Source organism: Triticum aestivum, chromosome 2A (assembly GCF_018294505.1).
Source record: "Triticum aestivum cultivar Chinese Spring chromosome 2A, IWGSC CS RefSeq v2.1, whole genome shotgun sequence".
In the NCBI taxonomy this organism is placed as follows: Eukaryota; Viridiplantae; Streptophyta; class Magnoliopsida; order Poales; family Poaceae; genus Triticum; species Triticum aestivum.
Genome location: NC_057797.1, coordinates 212,643,537 through 212,667,907, shown reverse-complemented (window position 1 = coordinate 212,667,907; position 24,371 = coordinate 212,643,537). Strand labels below are relative to the sequence as shown.

The 24,371-nt window shown below is 42.1% G+C and overlaps 1 non-coding gene and 1 pseudogene across 1 annotated transcript; both read left to right on the top strand.

Annotated features, from left to right (window-relative positions):
• The first annotated feature begins 13,952 nt into the window (after positions 1 to 13,952).
• Positions 13,953 to 24,138, top strand: LOC123185182 (60S ribosomal protein L36a-like; annotated as a pseudogene).
• On the top strand, positions 14,795 to 14,866 carry LOC123038428 (small nucleolar RNA R66). The gene has a single exon (XR_006417872.1). It is a non-coding gene; the product is annotated as a small nucleolar RNA R66 (small nucleolar RNA).
• Positions 24,139 to 24,371: the final 233 nt, after the last annotated feature.

Below are 24,371 nucleotides of genomic sequence, written 5' to 3'. Positions count from 1 at the left end.
CCCGGTTGTTGTCACTCCGGGGTTGCCGGATCATAACCGTAGTAGGTGACTATAAGTTGCAAGATCGTATCTAAAATATGGATACAATGATGAATTCATAAATGGTTTAGATCTGAAATCATGGCACCCGGGCCCAAAGTGACAAGCATTAAGCATGGCAAAGTCATAGCAACATCAATCTAAGAACATAGTGGATAGTAGGGATCAAGCCCTAACAAAACTAACTCTATTACATGATGAATCTCATCCAACTCCTCACCGACCAGCGAGCCCATGAAGCAATTACTCACTCCCATTGGGGAGCATCATGGAATTGGCGATGGAGATAGGTTGGTGATGATGAAGATCAAAGATCCCCCTCTCCGGAGCACCAAACGGACTCCAGATCTGCCCTCCCGAGGAAGAACAGGGCCTGGCGGCGGCTCCGTCTCGTGGATTGCGATAATTCTTTCTCCCTGATTTTTTCTGGAATAATGTGAATTTATAGTATCAGGGGGGTCATCAGCGGGGCCACCAGGTGGGTACAACCCACCTGGGCGCGCCAGGAAAGGGGGCGCGCCCTGGTGGGTTGTGGCAACCCAGGGGCCCCTCTCCGGTGGGTCTTGGCTCTAGAAATTCTTATTATTGGTATAAAAAATCCTCAAAAAGTTTCGTTCCATTCCGAGAACTTTTATTTCTGCACAAAAACAACACCATGGTAGTTCTGCTGAAAACAGCGTCAATCCGGGGTTAGTTTCATTCAAATCATGCAAATTAGAGTCCAAAACAAGAGGAAAAGCGTGAGAAAAAGTAGATACATTGGAGACGTATCAACTCCCCCAAGCTTAAACCTTTGCTTGTCCTCAAGCAATTCAGTTGATAAACTGAAAGTGAGAACGAAAACCTTTTACGAACTCTTTTGCTCTTGTTTGCATAAATAAGCTTAAACAGCACCCAGGTTTTCAGCCAACATTATAAGTAACCATGTCAACAATAACTCTTAAAGATTATAATGATTCATATCAATGGCATAATCAGCTAGCGAGCAATAATAAGACATCTCAAATAGCAACACATTGTCAAAACAATCATGATATAATATGACAATAATTGTATCTCGCTAGCCCTTTCTGAGACCGCAAAACATAAATGCAGAGCACCTCCGAAGTTCAAGCAGCGACTAAACATTGTAATTCATGGTAGAAAAGATCCAGTCATGATGCACCCAACATTAGCTATACACAATGCATAAATCATGACCGTTGTGCTCTTAGTTTCTGGCGCTTGTTTATAGAAGGTGATGACACAACATAAAAGTAAATAGAAAGTCCCTTCGCAGAGGGAAGCAGTAATTTGCAGAGGTGCCAGAGCTTAATTTTTAAAACAAAGATAAATGATATTTTGACATGCACCCTTCTCATTAACTTCACAACCATCAGTTATCAACATCTTCCATGCTCAGCACGCTAGTGGCGGTTCCCAAGTGATAAAAGGTTTACTCCCCCTCCACCAACAATCACATTCCACGACTTGTCCGAAACAACAGGTGTCGTCCAAACCAACAATAGTCCAGGGGAGTTTTGTTTAATTATTTGCATTTTGTGAGTTCGAGAATGGGAATCCCTATTATCGCCCATTTCGTCGTGCGATGGCGAGTGAATAAACACTCGACCTGAGGATAACATGCTTAGCACGGAAGATATCGACCACCTCCTATCGTTCCATGAACGATCCAGGCACACAAAATGGATAAAAAAATTAGAAGTTTTTAGAGGTGGCACATGCAAATTTGCTTAGTTTTTGATGTACAAGCAGAATTCCCACTTAGTACAGGCTAACGCTAGCAATTTAAGACTAGGAAGCGGCCAGCTAGAGAGCAACAACGATCATAACCAGGCATTATGCATAAGTAACATTGGATACTAGCATGAGTAGTATACGAACACCATGAACATAAACATTATAGAGGCTATGTTGGTTTTGATTCAACTACATGCATGAACATGTACCAAGTCAAGCCACTCGAACATTCACAGGAGGATACCATATCATCATACTACATCACAACCATTTTAACGTTATGTTGATATCCATGATAAATCATTAACCACTCCCAGCTACTTATGCATGGAATGAGAAACTATAATCTCTAATTGTCATTGCAAACATGTTTAATCACAACGGGCAAAATCATGGGCACTAGGTTAAACATATTTACACAGACAACACAAGTTGAGTTCATACCAGTTTCTCTTTGCCACGGCCAGCTCATCGAATATCGTCATTATTGCCTTTCACATGCACGACCGAATGATATGAAAATAATAATAGTGCAAGAGTGCCATGGACTAAGCTAGAATCTGCAAAACATTTTATTCAACAGGAAAAGACAAGGTAAAATTGGCTCTTATTAGTTCAACAGTTATTCGTATGAGAACCACTCAGCATTTTCATCGTGGTCTTCTCCTCGGTACAACTCGAATAAAAAAATTTCAGAGAAACACACTGAAATATTTTTGGAGTTTTTGGTTTTTCTTCGACAAGCAAATAATAAGAAAAAATGAGAAAAACTATTTACACGGGAAAGCTCCCAACAAGCAAAAGAAGAACAAGAAAATCTTTTTGGATTTTCTTTTTAGTACTACTACTAAGCATGCATAGAAAGTAAATTAACTAAAACTATTTTTTGTTTTTCTAAAGTTTAACAAACACACAAGAAGAAAGCAAGAAAATAAATCTAAGCATGGATGATACAATGAAAAAAGTGTGAACACCAACAAATGGAATAATATGCATGAATGTAATGTCGGTGAGAAACACGTACTCCCCCAAGCTTAGGATTTTGGCCTAAGTTGGTAGTGAATCAGTAGCCTGGAGGGTAGTAGTCGGGGTACTGTGGAGGTGCCTGTGCAGCCTCAGCAACAACCTGAGCGTTCCAGTAGGCGAGGATGTCTATAGGCATAATTCGGTATCCGCCCCTGGCAATAGAATCAAACAAAGTAGGTGCAGGCAGGGGAATAACATCACGAGTGTCAACGTTATAGACCAAGTTATAAGGAATGGCAATGTCAGGACGTTCATGTGCAAGAAAGTGATGGTGATCCATGGCTGCACAGTCTAGGTAAACTGTGCTAAGAGGGAAACCATGAGGGCATATCTCAACCTCGAAGTGAGCCGCTAAACGAGTAGCATAAATCCCACCATGTATTTTACCCTGAGATTTATTAAGGTGCAGGCGACGAGCCATGATAGCCCCCAAGCTATACGTGTTGTCACCCTCAATGGCACGACGTAAAACAGCAAGGTCTGGTGAACTAAGTGCACCCACCTTCTCCCTAGCAAGCAAGCATTTGGTAATGAAATATGCAAAGTAACGAACAGCAGGAAAGTGTAAACCACCGGCAGTTGTTGGTGTACTAGAATAGGGATACCCTAGTACCCCAAACTTGTGCACGGGCAGTTGCAGCACCCCGCGGCAAGGCTTGCCGGGCGAACGCCAAGATCCTCCATGGTTCCCTTGGAGCCATTCAAGAACAAAGTATTTAAGCTCAGGAGACAAGGCCCCGGCAAGAGGAGCTTGCCGGGAAGGCCAACCAAGGCACTCCAAGGAACTTGCCGTGACGTGCCATGCGCTCCGGCAAGGCAACAAGGCCTCGGCAAGAGGAGCTTGCCGGGAAGACCAACCAAGGTACCTCGAGGCCTGGTGAGCGACAAGCTTCCGGACCCGACAAGATAACAGCAGCGGCAAGGCGCTTGCCGCGGTAGGCGGCCACTCTGTGCCCACGCTCCAGCGCATCCACCAACATGTCGCTCTGGGGGCCTCTCCAGGCGCGCGTGGCGGGAGGCTGTGCAGCCAGCGGTGCGCAGTGGCATGCGAAGCTGACAAGATCGCCATCGTGGCGAACGGTGGCACCCCTAACGGTCATTTTCTGCACTGTTTGGGCGACTCAGACGGGCATTTAATGCCCTTATCCCCTACCGTCAGGGTTAGGTAGGATGCACTGTACAAGTAACTGTACCAACCACCTCACTTTTTACATTTGTACCCTTCTCTGCGTTGCCACCTGTGGGTGACCCCTTTAGCGTATAGAAGGAGGCCCATGCGCAACGTAGAGGAGGTTCGACTGGTTGGGAACCCAGAAAAACACTACGCTCTCTCTCTGGAGCAAGAACACAAGATAATCAAACAAGCAGCAGTAGGAGTGTTATCTCTCCGGAGAGCTCCGAAGCTGGGTAAACTGCTCGTGTGCTTCGCCTCGATCTGCTCTTCGTGTGATCTCCGCCCCCCACCGAACCGAAAGGGGCTCGGTCCGCCGGCCCCATAGGTGTTCGTGGATCAGTTTCCCCGACAGCAGTGATGGCTGACACTCTCCTCTCATCACCCACTGTGAAAGTGCGACAAAAATCCTCAAACTCAGCCGGCCTAGGCTCGGCCAAGCTACTGCCAGAAGGGATCAAGCATATGTCACAAAACTCAGTAAGTGGTATCTGATGATTTTCAGCATATAAATCAAAGCTCACTTCAGGAGGATTATTTCTAGGCAAGAAAGTAAAGCTTTGAACAAACATATTTGTGAGGATTTGGTGCTGGTCACACTCATCTGCCATGAAGTCGGTGAGACCGGCATTGGCAATGAATTGCATGAACTCCTCATGAATTCCAGCTTCTTACAGGAACAGGGTGTGTGGCCATTCGCACGTCCGTACCTCTGCCAACCTCTGAGGGTGGAGATCATTGTCAGAAGACTCCCCAATAACACCCTTGGAGTTCTTCCTGAAGCCATATTTCCTGAAGATATTCATGTCCGCGTACAATTTTTCCTATGAACAAAAATCTGAATTTTTAGTTCACAAAATTTTTCAAACAAAACTTCACAAAACTAACAGCAACTACTCATAGGGATACATAGAGGCCATAACAAGCATTCAAACAACTTAGAACACTAAGAATTCAACATGCAAGCACATCTACAATAGCACCAAGAGTAGCTAATTATTCAAAGTATAAACCACTAAAACAAAAACTAATTGGACAAATGGTGGAGTCACATACCAACCAACAATCCCTCGAAAAAGTTTCGGAAATGGAGCTTCGAGCAAACAGATCAAAATTGGCAACAAAATGAGCAAGAACACGGGAGAGAGAGAGAGAGTGGTTTTTTTCTGGAGGTAGGTGACAATGTGGGACGAAGAGATAAGTCAGGGGCCCACGTGGGGACCACAACCCCCCGGGGCACGCCAGGGGGTGCTGGCGCGCCCAGGTGGGTTGTGCCCACCTGGTGCACCCCCCTTTGGTAATTTTTGCACCAAAAATTCTTAAATATTCAGGAAAAAATCATATAAATTTTCAGAGCATTATGAGAACTTTTATTTTTGGGTCATTTTTTATTACATAGGAAATTCAGAAAATAGACAAAACATGGCATTTATTTTATTTAACTAATAAAAACATAGAATAAAAAGTAGGGAAAGAAAGTAGTGCTTACTAAATTCATCAACTTCATACTGTTCAAATATGATCCATTAATAAGGTTGATCAAGTCTTATTAACAACCACTTTCGATTAGTATGAAACCGTAGAACTTTCATAAATCACTAAGTTACCTCAATGGGGATATGCATTTCCCCAACAATAAGCATTTCATATTTCTGTTTGATAGTAGGTAGAGGTATTTGAAAACTTCCAATAGTGATTGTCGGAGATTTTTCAATAACATTAATACCATTCACTTGGAATTGTTTCTTCGGAAAGTGCACTGTATGCTCATTACCATTGATATGAAAAGTGACCTTGATTTTATTGCAATCAATAACAGCCCCTGGAGTATTTAAGAAGGGTCTGCACAGGATAATCGAGATGTTGTCGTCCTCGGGCATCTCAAGTATAACAAAGTCAGTCAAAATAGTAACATTAGCAACAACAACGGGCACATCCTCACAGACACCAATAGGTATGGTAGTTGATTTGTCAACCATTTGCAAAGAAATTTCAGTAGGTGTGAGTTTATTCAAGTCAGGTCTTTTATATAAAGAGAAAGGCATAACAGTAACACCAGCTCCTAAATCACAGAAAGGAGTTTTCACATAATTCTTTTTGATAGAGAAAGGTATAGTTGGTATTCCCGGATCTCCAAGTTTTTTAGGTACTCCATCATTAAAAGTGTAATTAGCAAGCATAGTGGATATTTCAGCTTCCGGTATTTTTCTCTTATTTTTGATGATGTCTTTCATATATTTTTCATATGAGGCATTTTAAGGATATCAGTAAAGCGAGTACGCAAAAAGATTGGCCTCGGCATTTCAGCAAAGCGTTCAAATTCTTAATCATCATTCTTTTTAGTTGACTTGGGTGGAAAAGGCATAGGTTTTTGAAGACATAGTTCTCTTTCTTTACCATGTTTCCTAGCCACAAAGTCTCTTTTGTCATATCTTTTATTCTTAGCTTGTGGGTTATCAAGATCAACAGGTGGTTCTATCTCAACATCATTATCTGGTTCTTTATCATTGGTTGGTTGAGAGTCTTCATGAACCTCATCATTATCTTTTTCATTATAATTAGGTGAGTGTTCATTACCAAATTGAGTTTCAGCATCAGAGATAGAAATTTCATTTTCATTATCAGGAGGTTTCTCCATTTCAGGTTCACTAGAAGTGTGCAAAGTCATATCATTTTTCTTTTTCTTTTTCTTCCTAGAAGGACTAGGTGTACTAGTGTTAGATCTTTGTGAATCTTGTTCAATTCTTTTAGGGTGTCCCTCGGGATAAAGTGGTTCCTGAGTCATTTTACCTCTTCTAGTTGCAACTCTAACAGCAAAGTCATGCATATTATGATTCATTTCATCAAGAAATTCTCATTGAGATTTAGCAACTTGTTCTAATTGAGTTTGTACCATAGAAGCATGTTTTCCAACACCTCTAACATCATTTGATATTCTAAATAACAAGTCACTCAAGCGAGTGATCATATCAGAATTGTATTTCAATTGTTTCATAACATTTGCATTGAACTGATCTTGTTTCCTAATATAGTTTTCAAACTCATAAAGGCATTGACTAGGATGCATATTGTGAGGATTATCATTTTCATTCAACTGCATAAGAGAATTTACTCTACCACCTTAGGCAGTGGTGGTGTATTAAGCCCATGTATTTCTTTAATAGGAGGTAAAATTTTAACATCCTCAGCTCTAATACGTTTTTCCTTCATAGATTGTGTTGCCTCTTGCATATCTTCGGGACTGAGATATAATATACCCCTCTTCTTTGGAGTGGGTTTAGGCGGTGGTTCAGGAAGAGTCCAATCATCATAATTTTTCAGTATGTTATTCAATAATTCTTCAGCTTGAGCAATAGTCTGTTCCCTGAAAACACAAGCAGCACAACTATCTAGGAAGTCCCTAGAAGCATCGGTTAGTCCATTATAGAAGATATCAAGTATTTCATTTTTCTTAGGAGGGTGATCAAGCAAAGCATTAAGTAACTGGCAAAGCCTCCCCCAAGCTTGCAGGAGACTCTCGCACAAAGTTAAATATTTCCAGTAAGGCAGCTTGTTTCATATGAGCAGTAAAGTATTTTTCAGAGAAGTAATAAACCATATCCTAGGGAATACACACACAACCAGGAGCAAGAGTATTGTACCAAGCTTTAGAATCACCCTTTAATGAGAAAGGAAATAATTTGAGAATAAAGTAATAACGAGTTTTCTCATCATGTGTAAAAAGGGTGGCTATGTCATTCAACTTAGTAAGATGTGCCACAATAGTTTCAGTTTCATAACCATGGAAAGGATCAGATTCAACCAAATTAATTAACTCTGGGTCGACAGAGAATTCATAATCCTTATCATCAATATAGATAGGTGAAGTAGCAAACTTAGGATCACATTTCATTCTAGCATTCAGAGATTTTTCTTTATACTTTTGTAGTAATTTCTCTAGATCATCTCTATCATTACAAGCAAGAATATCTCTAGTTGCTTCTTCACTCATAACATAACCTTCCGGTACCTTACCAATTCATATCTAGGAAGGCTAGTTCTAGCAGGTGTTTCAGGAGTTTCAGTTTCAAGCAAATCAACAGATTCAACAACATCATGTTGTATAACTCTAGCAATTTGTTTATCAAGAAATTCACTAAGTGGCACATCATCATTATCAAGCAAGGTACTAGCATCATCATAAGCATCATTCATAGTAGAAGTAGCATCATCAATAACTTGCGACATATCAGAATTAATAGCATGTGGTGGTGTTGCAAGTTTACTCATAACAGAAGGTGAATGTAAAGCAGAACTGGATGGCAGTTCCTTACCTCCCCTCGTCCTTGAGGGAAATATCTTAGTCTTTGGATCCTTCAGATTCTTCGTAGTGATAGTATGATAATAATCCCAAGTGACTCAACAAATATAGCTATGCTCCCAGGTAACGGCGCCAGAAAAAGGTCTTGATAACCCACAAGTATAGGGGATCGCAACAGTTTTCGAGGGTAGAGTATTCAACCCAAATTTATAGATTCGACACAAGGGGAGCCAAAGAACATTTGAAGGTATTAGCAGTTGTGTTGTCAATTCAACCACACTTGGAGATTAATTATCTGCAACAATATGATCAGTAGCAAAGTAGTTTGACAATTTTGATAGTAGTGACAGTAGCAACGGTAACAGTAACACTGATAGCAGTAATTTTGTAGCAAGCATAATAGTGATGATAGAAGTAGTAACTTAGCAGAGACAATATGGGTAAATTCGTAGGCATTGGATCGGTGACTTGTTGGATGATATTCATCATGTGCCAGTTATAACCTAGGGCGATACAGCACTAGCTCCAGTTCATTGATATAATGTAGGCATGTATTCTGTAAATAGTCATAGATGCTTTATTTAAAGAACTTGCATGACATCTTTTGTCCTACCCTCCTGTGGTAGTGGGGTCCATATTGGAAACTAAGTGATATTAAGGCCTCCTTTTAATAGAGAACCGGAACAAAGCATTAACACATAGTGAACACATGAACTCCTCAAACTACGGTCATCACCAGGAGTGGGCCCGGTTGTTGTCACTCCGGGGTTGCCGGATCATAACCGTAGTAGGTGACTATAACTTGCAAGATCGTATCTAAAACATGGATACAATGATGAATTCATAAATGGTTTAGATCTGAAATCATGGCACCCGGGCCCAAAGTGACAAGCATTAAGCATGGCAAAGTCATAGCAACATCAATCTAAGAACATAGTGGATATTAGGGATCAAGCCCTAACAAAACTAACTCGATTACATGATGAATCTCATCCAACTCCTCACCGACCAGCGAGCCTACGAAGGAATTACTCACTCCCGGTGGGGAGCATCATGGAATTGGTGATGGGGATAGGTTGGTGATGATGAAGATCGAATATCCCCCTCTTCGGAGCCCCAAACGGACTCCAGATCTGCCCTCCCGAGGAAGAACAGGGCCTGGTAGCGGCTCCGTCTCATGGATCGTGATAATTCTTTCTCCCTTATTTTTTCTGGAATAATGTGAATTTATAGTATCAGGGGGGTCATCAGCGGGGCCACCAGGTGGGTACAACCCACCTGGGCGCGCCAGGAGAGGGGGGCACGCCTTTGGTGGGTTGTGCCCACCCAGGGACCCCTCTCCGGTGGGTCTTGGCTCCAGAAATTCTTATTATTGGTATAAAAATCCTCAAAAAGTTTCATTCCATTCTGAGAACTTTTATTTCTGCACAAAAACAACACCATGGTAGTTCTGTTGAAAACAGCATCAGTCCGGGGTTAGTTTCATTCAAATTATGCAAATTAGAGTCCAAAACAAGAGGAAAATCTTGAGAAAAAGTAGATACGTTGGAGACGTGTCAACATCATATGTTTCCAGCAAGCCAATTTGAATGACAACCACAATGACCCCAAATGAGCTGAAGAATCAAACGTCGTTCAAAATAATGGTAACAGAAGCACGTTGATCAATTCAATTTATAACATTGTAGTTTCACAATCGATCACCCCTAGCTAGGGTTGGATTGGATTGGAAATTAACAATCAATTACTAATCGATCACCCCTTACAATTTTCTTTCATGTCTAAAAAATCCCTAGTTTAAATATCGGCTAAACCTAAAGAAACAGAAAGTAAACCTAAACTAAATGTCAATTTTTCATCTTCTTCTTCTTCCTCCTGTCGGCTAAACCTAAACAAACAGAAAGTAAACCTAAACCTAAACCTAAACAGAGAGAGAGAGAGAGAAGAGGGAGGGAAGAGGGAGGGGTGGCGCACCTCGGTGTTGGGGATGGCCAGGGCCGGGGTCGAAGGCAGAGGGGGTTGGGCGTCCTTCTCAAGGGAGGGGCCGGGCCGGGGGGGCGACGGTGACGGCGCCGGGGTCTGGTGCAGCGTCAGAGGGGCCGGAGCTCGGGGCGGCGGTGGTCGACGACGGGATGGCGACCGCGCGATGAGGTGGCCATGTTCGGTGACAGCATCGGTGAGGCGAGGCAGAGGCCTCAGGCGGCGACACGCGGGGGGTGAAGGAGGGGCGAGGAGGAGGCGGTGACGGGGCGGGCGGCGCCAGGGACGGCGGATGGCGGCGGGGCGCGTCAGGGCACGGCCCGATCCAAAACTGGATCTGTGGGTGGGGCAGCGGGGCGGGGCGCTGAGGCGGCAGGGGCGGGGTGTCGGGGTGGGGGCGGCGGTGCGGGTGAGGGAGAGATAGGGAGAGAGAAAGAGAGGGGAGTGAGAGAGTGGTGGGGCGCCGGCCCTTAGTGGGGTGGGGCCGGGGGAAACGGCCAGTTTCTTTGCCGTCTGCTGGCTAGCGGCAAAGAAGCTTTGTTGTATGCTAGCGGACGGCAAAGAAAGTGGCGTTTGCTAGCATCTTACAGTCCGCCACCCACCATCTTTGCCGTCTGCTAGCATACGGCAAAGCTTCTATGTCGTCCGCTAGCTGACGGCAAAGAGCAGGCTGACGGCAAACACCTTCTTTGTCGTCCACTCTTTCTTTGTTGTCAGCTTTATTTAAGCTGATGGCAAAGAACTTCTTTGCTATCAGCTAGCAGACGGCAAAGAGCTGGCTGACAGCAAAGATCCTGATTCAAGTAGTGCTCACTAGAGCTCCTGGAACCTTCCAAGGGGTGATGAGAAATACCTTGGCTCTAGTGCGTAGGAAGCCAGCTATGATTTTCTTTGATGCTATTATCATATACAATAAAACTTTTATTTAACATCTTGTACATGTTAAGGGAGTGTTGTCTATTATGCCAGTAGAGCATTGGAAGGTCAAACTATATCAGTGTGCTTTTGCATAGATGCAAATGGCTTGTTTGTTTCATACTATTAGTGCTCAAGGACTGGTTACAGACCAAAGTAAAATTCAAACAGTGAAGTGTCGGCCTACTCTACCAAATATGTAAGGAAGTGAGAGGATTCTCATGGCTCACTGGTTATTGCAGAAAGTTTATAGAACATTATGGCCTAATTAGCAAACCTTCGAGTGAATTACTAAAGAAGGGAGTTCCTTTTGTCTGGACCACCATCAGTGAAGATCCAGTCCAAATTCTGAAAAGGGTGTTGATTGCAGCCTCGATCCTGGCTTTACCAAGCTTTGACAAGCCTTTTGATAGAAGCATATGCTTGTGATATAGGTATTGGAGTTGTGTTAATGCAATACGGCATCCCTCTAGCTTATGTTAATAAGTCATTGGCTCATAAAAACATAGCTCTATCAGTACATAACGAGGAGTATATGGCAATTCTGTTAGCTATGGAACAATGGAGAGCTTTCTTGAGAATTCAAAATTTCGCTATTAAAACTAATCATAAAAGTTTAGTGCACTTGAAAAACCAAAAGATCCGCACTACTTGGCAACATATGGCACTTACCAAACTTATGAGGCTCAACTATCAGATTGTCTTAAAAAGGGTACTAAAAAATTAGTAGTTGATGCATTGTCAAGGAGAGCTGAAGTTCCTCAAGCATTTCATATTTCTAGAGCCCACACTATGTGGATAGAAGAGATCGTGGATAGTATTGCAATAGTTATCTGTTCAACTTGATGCTAAGCCTATCTATCAACTGCTCAATGGCCTGATGAAATACAAACATTGTATTTTGATTAGCAACAATCTTGAACTTCACCACAATTTTTTTGCCTTTCATGATAGTTCTTTTGGAGGTCATTCTAGATTCCCTGTTACCTGTAACATAATTCATTCCTTGTTTAGATGGTCTGGTATGAAAAGCTTTATCAATAATAAATTACAACCATGTGTGATTTTTTAGCAGGCTAAACCTGAAAGAGTTAACCATCCATGACTATTATCTCCTCTTCCTATGCCCAAAATAGCCTAGGATACTGTCACAGTGGATTCTATTCTGTTCGTTATTGACAAGTTTGCAAAATATGGTCATTTCCTGGCTCTAAAGCATCCTTACACCGCTCAAAAGATTGCCGAAGTTTTCTTAGATAATGTTTACGAGTTACATGGTATGCCTGATTTGATTGTGTCAGATACATACCCTATTTTAACCAGTACATTCTAGGAAACTCTAGTTAAAAGCACATGTGCTCACCTTAACATGAGTTTTTCATATCACCCAGCTACATATTGTCAAACAAAGAGGTTCAACCAATAAGTGATTTGTTATTTGAGGTGTTTTATTGGTGCTCATCCCACAAAATGGAGCAAGTGGCTTTCTATGTGTGAGTTCTGCTACAAGACTAATTAGCACTCTATATTTGGTAAATCTCCTTTTTGAAACTTTATATAACCATTCCCCCGTGTATTTTGACATGTCTGCTTCTGATGATGTAGCCTAAGTAGATATTTAACATTGGCTTCAAGACAGACAAGTAGTGGTTGATTATATGAGGCAACATTTGCTTAGAACTCAACAGAGGGTGAAACACCTTGGAGACAAACATAGAACTCAGATAATGTTTGAAATTGGTGATATGGTGTTCCCGAAGCTACATCCCCATGTTCAATCTTCTGTGGTTTATCGAGCAAATCATAACTAGTTTTCAAGTACTATGGCCCATACAAGATAATTGACCAGATTGGGGACGCAGCTTATCGCTTGGAGTTACCTCGAGGCAATAAAATTCACCCGGTTTTCCATGTTTCTCTGTTGAAACATGTGATTTAGTATGAATGTAAGGTGTGACAAACACTTCACTCTTCCTTTGCTCATATCAGGTTCCTTGGAAGATCCTTTAGCATCGAGTTAGGCAATCTGGTCGAAGCACTATGGCACAATGTTTGATCCAGTGGAGTGACTCCTCTCTAGTCGAAGCTATATGGGAAGAATCATAGTCACTTAAGAAAAAAATCGTCGGGCTCCAGCTTGGGGACAAGTCATTTCAGGGAGGGGGTCGGCATCCTGCAGGGAAGCACATCCACTACTGAAGAGGGCGTTTGTACAAGAACTAGAGGTTGTCGACAAGAGCCAAACGTTTATAGTTACAGAACTAAAACCCAAATCGTCAAGGCCCAAGAAGCTTCCCATTGTCTTGTAAGCCCAAACTAGACCCGTTAAGCGGTGGCACCTGATTCTACTAGTACTTATAGCCGTTGTATAGCTTTGTTATCATTTGGCTAGGATTTGGATGGTTGCAACCAATCGGTTGTAACGTGAATAGCTGAGAGGGAGGGAGGGAGGAATAGCTACCGAATAATTCAAATTCCAGTCGATTCCATAAATTTCCTAATTCATGTTTTTAGGGGTATTTCCTAGCTCATGTGAGCCAGATCTAGTTGGTAGCTCATAGTTCAACCCATTCGTCATACTCCCAGCAAGCCCAGTCCATCTCGCATTCTGGGCTGGTGGTGGGCCAAGAAGGGAACTGACCAACAGAAAGCGTGCAGTTGGTTGATCATAAAAGTGGCATTCATGCCCATGAAGGAAGCGACGGTCTCGCAACTCGCAAACCCTAGCCCGCGAGCACAGGGCCACAAAACCACAACCCTCTCCCTCCCCACTGCCACTTACCGCAATTCCTCCACCAGAAAGGGAAGCACGCCGGAGTCCCATCTCCCCGGCCGTCAAAATGGTACGCGTTTCCTTCCTCTCCATCACCCCGAAAGCTTAATCTCTTGTCATATCCGTGCCAATCCATGTTGTTTTCCCTGCTTTGCTTCTTACGTGGGTTTTCCGTGGTGGTCTGTTTGTGATCGATAACTGCTAGATTTCATGTTGTATGAGTGGTTCCCTTCGAGTGCTTTGACATGTAGGGTTGATGCTATCCTATGAAACTCAAGCTTTGGTGTATTCATGCGGACTAAATGATTAGTTCTTCAGTTTTAGGGTTTCTTTGATCAAGTTTCTGAGTTATAGATCTCTGAACCATGTAACACTAGTTCTTAATTACTGTATATTTGTATGAGATTTTGTACCGCTTCACGTTCCTAATTACCAAGTATTAAATGCTCCTTAGATATGTAAAATGCTGTATTAGTTATGTCAGGCGGGCGTGCTCTTGGTTTGAGAAGGAATCAATAGATCTTCGTGTCAGGATCAAATCTAATTTGGTCTTCCCTCTGTTTAGATGGACTATAACTTGTATTCATGCATCTTTAAATGTGTAATATTGTGAAGTGACCTTGTCAAGGTTGTGCCTCATGCAACTTCACATTTCATGATACTACTAAAACCTGATCAGTAAAACTGGGTATGCATTCCCTCAGCAGATAACCATTTGTCATTAATTCCATTCAATGTTTCACCTTAACTTGGGATGCTTCTCTCTTGCCAAGTGATATATCATATTCTTATGTAGCTTATACTACAATTTCAAATCTTACTATTTAATATTTAATATTGAATTTTGGGGTCCTACTATGGCATGAAATGTTTGAGACCTAATTATCCTTATGATGACAACCATAAGCATGTTTCTGAGGACCTAATTGAACTTTGTAGTATAGGTTTTCTTAGTATTTTTTGAACATTCCTGCACTTGTTTCTAGAGCCCTTTTTTATTATTGCAATGCCATCCAAACTTGTATCCAATTTCATGCAAACCCTATTTGTTGTTGCAAATACTATTTAGGTGAACGTTCCGAAGACCAAGAAGACCTACTGCAAAAACAAGGAGTGCAAGAAGCACACACTTCACAAGGTCACTCAGTACCAGAAGGGTAAGGATAGTCTGTCTGCCCAGGGAAAGCGTCGTTATGACAGCTGTTAGGGAACGCAGTATTTCAAAGAAAATTACCTACAAACACGCAAGATCTAACTAGGAGATGGATAGAAATGAGAGGGGAGAGTGTGTCTACGTACCCTCGTAGACCGAAAGTGGAAGCGTTTAGTAAGGCAGTTGATGTAGTCGAACATTTTCGCGATCCAACCGATCCAAGTACCGACGCACAGCACCTCCGCGATCTGCACACGTTCAGCTCTATGACGTCCCTTGTACTCTTGATCCAGATGAGGCCGAGGGAGAGTTTCGTCAGCACGACGGCGTGATGACGGTGATGATGAAGTTACCGACACGGGGCTTCGCCTAAGCACTACAACGATATGACCGAGGTGGAATTCTGTGGAGGGGGGCACCGCACACTGCTAAACAATTAACTTTTGTGTGCTAGGGTGCCCCTGCCCCCGTATATGAAGGAGCAAGAGGGAGGCTGGCCGGCCCTATAGGGGCGCGCCCCAAGTAGGATTCCTACTAGGAATAGGAATCCTATTCCTAGTAGGTTTCCAACAAGGAAGAGAGGGGGAAGGAAGGAGAGGGAGAAGGAAGGAGAGGGGGGCGCCACCCCCTCCTAGTCCAATTTGGACTCCTTAATGGGGGGCGTGCGGCCAGCCCTAGGCCCTCTCCTCTCTCTCACACAAGGCCCATGTTGGCCCATTAGTTCCCTCGGGGGTTCCGATAACCCCCCGGCACTCCGATATTTATCTTGTGACCCCCGGAACTCATCCGGTGTCCGAATAACATCGTCCAATATATCAATCTTTACGTCTCGACCATTTCGAGACTCCTCTTCATGTCCGTGATCACATCCGGGACTCCGAACTACCTTCGGTACATCAAAACACATAAACTCGAAATACCGATCGTCATCGAACGTTAAGTGTGCGGACCCTATGGGTTCGAGAACTATGTACACATGGACGAGACTCACTTCCGGTCAATAACCAATAGCGGAACCTGGATGCCCATATTGGTTCCTACATATTCTACGAAGATCTTTATCGGTCAAATCGCATAACAATGTATGTTGTTCCCTTTGTCATCGATATGTTACTTTCCCGAGATTCGATCATCGGTATCTCAATACCTAGTTCAATCTCGTTACTGGAAAGTCTCTTTACTCGTTCCGTAATGCATCATCCCGTAACTAACTCATTAGTCACATTGCTTGCCAGGCTTATAGTGATGTGCATTACCGAGAGAGCCTAGAGATACCTCTCCGACAATCGAAGTGACAAATCCTAATCTCGATCTATGCCAACTCAACAAACACCATCGGAGACACCTGTAGAGCATATTTATAATCACCCAGTTATGTTGTGACATTTGATAGCCCACTAAGTGTTCATCCGGTATTCGGGAGTTGCATAATCTCATAGTCATAGGAACATGTATAAGTTATGGAGAAAGAAATAGCAATAAACTAAACGATCATAGTGCTAAGCTAACGGATGGGTCAAGTCAATCACATCATTCTCTAATGATGTGATCTTGTTCATCAAATGACAACTCTTGTCCATGGCTAGGAAACTTAACCATCTTTGATTAACAAGCCAGTCAAGTAGAGGCATACCAGTGACACTCTGTTTGTCTATGTATTCACATATGTACTAAGTTTCCGGTTAATACAATTCTAGCATGAATAATAAACATTTATCATGATATAAGGAAATATAAATAATAACTTTATCATTGCCTCTAGGGCATATTTCCTTCAGTCTCTCACTTGCACTAGAGTCAATAATCTAGATTATATTGTAATGTGATTTAACACCAATAGTTCACATCTTTATGTGATTAGTTCACATCTCCATGTGACTAATACCCAAAGGGTTTACTAGAGTCAATAATCTAGTTCACACGCTATGTGATTAACACCCAAAGAGTGATCATGTTTTGCTTGTGAGAGAAGTTTAGTCAACGGGTCTGCCACATTCAGAGCCGTATGTATTTTGCAAATTTTCTATGTCTACAATTCTCTGCACGCAGCTACTCTAGCTAATCTCTCCCACTTTCAATATGTATCTAGATTGAGACTTAGAGTCATCCAGATCGGTGTCAAAGCTTGCGTCAATGTAACTCCTTACGATGAACTCTTTGTCACCTCCACAACCGAGAAACATTTCATTATTCCACTAAGGATAATTTTGACCATTGTTTAGTGATTCAACCCTGGATCACTATTGTACCCTCTTGCCAAACTCATGGTGAGGTACACAATAGGTCTGGTACACAAGATAGCATACTTTATAGAACCTATGACTAAGGCATAGGGAATGACTTTTCATTCTCTTCTATTTTCTGTCGTGGTCGGGTTTTGAGTCTTTACTCAACTTCACACCTTGCAACATAGGCAAGAACTCCTTCTTTGATTGTTCCATTTTGAACTACTCCAAAATCTTGTCAATGTATGTACTTATTGAAAAAACTTATCAAGCATCTTGATCTATATCTATAGATCTTGATCCTCAATATGTAAGCATCTTTACCGAGGTCTTTCCTTGAAAAACTCCTTTCAAACACTCCTTTATGCTTTCCAGAAAATTCTACATCATTTCTGATCAACAATATGTCATTCACATATACTTATCAGAAAGGTTGTAGTGCTCCCACTCACTTTCTTGTAAATACAGGCTTCACTGCAAGTCTATATAAAACTATATGCTTTGATCGACTCATCAAAGCATATATTCCAACTCTGAGATGCTTGCACTAGTCCATAGATGGATCGCTGGAGCTTGCACACTTTGTTAGCATCTTTAGGATTGACAAAACCTTCTGGTTGCATCATATACAACTCTTCTTTAAGATATCCATTAAGGAATGCAGTTTTGACATCCATTTGCCAAATTTCATAATCAATAAATGCGGCAATTGCTAACATGATTTGGACGGACTTAAGCATCGCTAGGGGTGAGAAGGTCTCATCGCAGTCAACTCCTTGAACTTGTGAAAAACCTTTCGCAACAAGTCGAGCTTCGTAGACAGTAATATTACCATCAGCGTCAGTCTTCTTCTTTAAGATCCACTTATTCTCTATGGCTTCCTGATCATCGGGCAAGTCAACCAAAGTCCACACTTTGTTCTCATACATGGATCCCATCTCAGATTTCATGGCCTCAAGCCATTTTGCAGAATCTGGGCTCATCATCACTTCCTCATAGTTCGTAGGTTCATCATGGTCAAGTAACATGACCTCCAGAACAGGATTACCGTACCACTCTGGTGTGGATCTTACTCTGGTTGACCTACGAGGTTCGGTAGTAAGTTGATCAGAAGTTTCATGATCATCATCATTAGTTTCCTCACTTACTGGTGTAGGAATCACTGGAACTGATTTCTGTGATGAACTAGTTTCCAATAAGGGAGCAAGTACAATTACCTCATCAAGTTCTACTTTCCTCCCACTCACTTCTTTCGAGAGAAAGTCCTTCTCTAGAAAGGATCCACTCTTAGCAACAAAGATCTTGCCTTTGGATCTGTGATAGCAGGTGTACCAAATAGTTTCTTTTGGGTATCCTATGAAGACGCACTTCTTTGATTTGGGTTTGAGCTTATCAGGCTGAAACTCTTTCCCATAAGCATCGCAACCCCAAACTATAAGAAATGACAGCTTAGGTTTCTTGCTAAACCACAGTTCATATTGTGTCATCTCAACGGATTTTTAGACGGTGCCCTATTTAATGTGAATGCAACTGTCTCTAATGCATAACCCCAAAACGATAGTGGTAATTCGGTAAGTGACATCATAGATTGCACCATATCTAATAAAGTACGGTTATGACATTCGAACTCACCATTACATTGTGGTGTTCCAGGTGGCGTGAGTTGTGAAACTATTCCACATTGTTTCAAGTGAAGAGCAAACTCGTAACTCAAATATTTCGTCTCCGCGATCAGATCGTAGAAACTTTATTTTCTTGTTACAATGATTCTCCACTTTACTCTGAAATTCTTTGAACTTTTCAAACATTTTAGAGTTGTGTTTTATTAATTAGATATACCCATATCTGCTCAAATCATCTGTGAAGGTCAAAAAATAATGATACCCGCCGCGAGCCTCAACACTCATTGGACCGCACACATCAGTATGTATTATTTCCAACAAGTCTATTGCTCGCTCCATTGTTCCGAAGAATGGAGTCTTAGTCATCTCACCAATGAGTCATGGTTCGCAAGCATCGAGTGATTCATTATCAAGTGATTCCAAAAGTCCATCAGCATGGAGTTTCTTCATGCGCTTTACACCAATATGACCTAAACGGCAGTGCCACATATAAGTTGCACTATCATTATTAACTTTGCATCTTTTGGCTTCAATATTATGAATATGTGTATTACTACGATCAAACATTTATATTGAGTGTATGACCATAGAATGTTTTATTTATGTAAATAGAACAACAATTATTCTTTGACTTAAATGAATAACCGTATTGTAATGAACATGATCCAATCATATTTATGCTCAATGCAAACACCAAATAACATTTATTTTAGGTTCAAGACTAATCCCGAAGGTAAAGGGAGTGTGCGATGGTGATCTTATCAACCTTGGGATCACTTCCAACTCACATCATCACCTCGCCCTTAACTAGTCTCTGTTTATTTTGCAACTCCCGATTCGAGTTACTACTCTTAGCAACTGAACCAGTATCAAATACTGAGGGGTTGCTATAAACACTAGTAAAGTACACATCAATAACATGTATATGAAATATACCTTTGTTCACTTTGCCATCCTTCTTATCCGCCAAGTATCTAGGGCAGTTCCACTTCCAGTGATCACTTCCTTTGCAGTAGAAGCACTCAGTTTCAGGCTTGGGTCTAGCTTTGGGCTTCTTCATGGGAGTGGCAACTTGCTTGCCATTCTTCTTGAAGTTCCCTTTCTTTCCCTTGCCCTTTTACTTGAAACTAGTGGTCTTGTAAACCATCAACACTTGATGCTTTTCTTGTTTTCTACCTTCGCTGATTTCAGCATCGCGAAGAGCTCGGGAATCGTTTTCGTCATCCCTTACATATTATAGTTCATCACGAAGTTCCAGTAACTTAGTGATAGTGACTAGAGAACTCTATCAATCACTATCTTATCTGGAAGATTAACTCCCACTTGATTCAAGCGATTATAGTACTCAGACATTCTGAGCACATGCTCACTGGTTGAGCTATTCTCCTCCATCTTGTAGGCAAAGTACTTGTCAGAGGTCTCATACCTCTCGACTCAGGCATGAGTCTGAAATACAAATTTCAGCTCTTGGAACAGCTTATATGCCCTGTGGAGTTCAAAATGTTTTTGAATTCCCGGTTCTAAGTCGTAAAGCATGGCGCACTAAACTATCAAGTAGTCATCATACCAAGCTTGCAAAAAGTTCATAACGTCTGCATCTGCTCCTGTAATAGATCCGTCACTAGCGGTGCATCAAGGACATAATTCTTCTGTGCAGCAATGAGGATAATCCTCAGATCACGGAGCTAGTCCGCATCATTGCTACTAACATCTTTCAACAAAGTTTTCTCTAGGAACATATCATAAATAAAACACGGAAGCTATACGCGAGCAATTGATGTACAACATAGATATGCGTATACTATCAGGACTAAGTTCATGATAAATTTAAGTTCAATTGATCATATTACTTAAGAACTCCCACTTAGATAGACATCCCTCTAATCATCTTAGTGATCGCGTGATCCATATCAACTAAACCATGTCCGATCATCACGTGAGATGGAGTAGCTTTCAATGCTGAACATCACTATGTTGATCATATCTACTATATGATTCACGCTCGACCTTTCGGTCTCAGTGTTCCGAGGCCATATCTGCATATGCTAGGAAAGTTTAACCCGAGTATTTTGCGTGTGCAAAACTGGCTTGCACCCGTTGTATGTGAACGTAGAGCTTATCACACCCGATCATCGCGTGGTGTCTCGACATGACGAACTGTAGCAACGATGCATACTCAGGGAGAACACTTGTACCTTGGAATTTAGTGAGAGATCATCTTATAATGCTACCGCCGAACTAAGAAAAATAAGATGTAGAAAGGATAAACATCACATGCAATAAAATAAGTGATATGATATGGCCATCATCATCTTGTGCCTTTTGATCTCCATCTCCAAAGCACCATCATGATCACCATCGTCACTGGCTTGACACCTTGATCTCCATCGAAGCATCGTTGTTGTCTCGCCAACTATTGTCTCCACGACTATCGCTACCGCTTAGTGATAAAGTAAAGCAATTACATGGCAATTGCATTATATACAATAAAGCGACAACCATATGGCTCCTGCCAGTTGCCGATAAGTGTGTTACAAAACATGATTATCTCATACATCAATTTATATAATCACGTCTTGACCATATCACATCACAACATGCCCTGCGAAAACAAGTTAGATGTCCTCTACTTTGTTGTTACAAGTTTTACGTGGTTGCTATGGGCTTAGCAAGAACCGTTCTTACCTACGGCATAAAAACCACAACGTGGTGTAGTGATTGCTTTTTGATCTTTAGAAAGAACATTGTTCATTGAATCTGATTCAACTAAATTTAGAGAAACAGACACCTGCCAGCCACCTGTGTGCAAAGCACGTCGGTAGAACCAGTCTCATGAACGCGGTCATGTAATGTCGGTCCGGGCCTCTTCATCAAACAATACCACTGAATCAAGAAACAACAAGTGACGGCAAGCAATATCTATATATCCATGCCCACAACTCCTTTGTGTTCTACTCGTGCATATAACATCTACGCATAGACCTGGCTCGCATGCCACTGTTGGGGAACGCAGTATTTCAAAAAAAAAATTACCTACGAACATGCAAGATCTATATAGGAGATGCATAGCAATGAGAGGGGAGAGTGTGTCTACGTACCCTCGTAGACCGAAAGCGGAAGCGTTTAGTAACACGATTCATGTAGTCGAACGTCTTCGCGATCCAACCGATCCAAGTACCGAACGCACGGCACCTCCGCGATCTGCACACCTTCAGCTCGGTGACGTCCCTCGTACTCTTGAATCAGTTACGGCCGAGGCAGAGTTTCGTCTGCACGATGGCGTGATGATGGTGATGATTAAGTTACCGACGCAGGGCTTCGCCTAAGCACTACAACGATATGACCGAGGTGGAATTCTGTGGAGGGGGGCACCGCACACGGCTAAACAATCAACTTGTGTGTGCTAGGGTGCCCCTTGCCCCTGTTTATAAAGGAGCAAGGGGGAGGCCGGCCGGCCCTATAGGGGCGTGCCCCAAGTAGGATTCCTACTAGGAATGGGAATCCTATTCCTAGTAGGTTTCCAACAAGGAAGAGAGGGGGAAGGAAGGAGAGGGGGAGAGGGAGAAGGAAGGAGAGGGGGGCGCCGCCCCTCCTAGTCAAATTCGGACTCCTCAAGGGGGGGCGCGGCAAGCCCTAGGTCCTCTCCTCTCTCTCACACAAGGCCCATGTTGGCCCATTAGTTCCCCCGGGGGTTCCGAAAACCCCCCGACACTCTGATATTTATCCGGTGACCCCCGGAACTCATCTGGTGTCCGAATAACATCGTCCAATATATCAATCTTTACGTCTCGACCAATTCGAGACTCGTCATCATGTCTATGATCACATCCGGAACTCCGAACTACCATCGGTACATCAAAACACATAAACTCATAATACTGATCGTCATCGAACGTTAAGCATGCGAACCCTACGGGTTCGAGAACTATGTAGACATGGACGATACTCACTTCTAGTCAATACCCAATAGCGGAACCTGGATGCCCATATTGGTTCCTACATATTCTACGAAGATCTCTATCGGTCAAACCGCATAACAATATACGTTGTTCCCTTTGTCATCGGTATGTTACTTGCCCGAGATTCGATCGTCGGTATCTCAATACCTAGTTCAATCTCGTTACCGGCAAGTCTCTTTACTCATTCTGTAATGCATCACCTTGTAACTAACTCATTAGTCACATTGCTTGCCAGGCTTATAGTGATGTGCATTACCGAGAGGGCCCAGAGATACCTCTCCGATAATCGGAGTGACAAATCCTAATCTTGATCTATGCCAACTCAACAAACACCATCAAAGACACCTGTAGAGCATATTTATAATCACCCAGTTATGTTGTGACGTTTGATAACACACTAAGTGTTCCTCCGGTATTCAGGAGTTGCATAATCTGATAGTCATAGGAACATATATAAGTTATGGAGAAAGCAATAGTAATAAACTAAACGATCATAGTGCTAAGCCAATGGATGGGTCAAGTCAATCACATCATTATCTAATGATGTGATGTCGTTCATCAAATGACAACTCTTGTCCATGGCTAGGAAACTTAACCATCTTTGATTAACGAGCTAGTCAAGTAGAGGCATACTAGTGACACTCTGTTTGTCTATGTATTCACATATGTACTAAGTTTCCAGTTAATACAATTCTAGCATGAATAATAAACATTTATCATGATATAAGGAAATATAAATAACAACTTTATTATTGCCTCTAGGGCATATTTCCTTCAACAGCAAGCAGTCAGGATATTGTGGTTAGACCAAGCCTGTTTTCCACAAGAAGGTATGGCGGCATCGTTGCTTGTGATTGTCTATCGACCTGCCAACACGATATATATAGTTCAGTATAGTTTATCTGATTTGTTGACCAATTCACCGCCATGGTACTTATGGTGTGTTGTGTAGTGTATTTGTCTGATAAAGATTAGAAGCATTTGTGCAATGCTAATGTTGTGACATTTTTCAGGCAAAACCCAGCAAGAAGATTGTGCTGAAGCTACAATGCCAGTGCTGCAAGAACTACTCCCAGCGTGTCATCAAGGTTTGTTCCTTTTATCTTGAAAAATGAACATTTTTCTTTTTATTTTGTTATGCCTGCTCATTCGTTATTATTCCTCTATCTACGCAGAGGTGCAAGCATTTTGAGATCGATGGAGACAAGTAGGGCAAGGGGACATCTCTCTTCTAGATTGCTTTCCCCTATCTGAGGTGGTGGTGCTCAAGAGCTATTACTACTTGTGTTAAGAGTTTGCTGTTAGGAGTTAAACAAATTAGAGACCTTGTCATGTATACAAACTCCTGTATCTGACATTTAAGCAAGAGGCGAATTTGGCTAAGTGAAGTTTTGTAGCTTGAATCCTCTTTCATTCCGTATAATGGCTTTATTTTAACGTCATGGAGTTGATTGACATGGTAATTTGA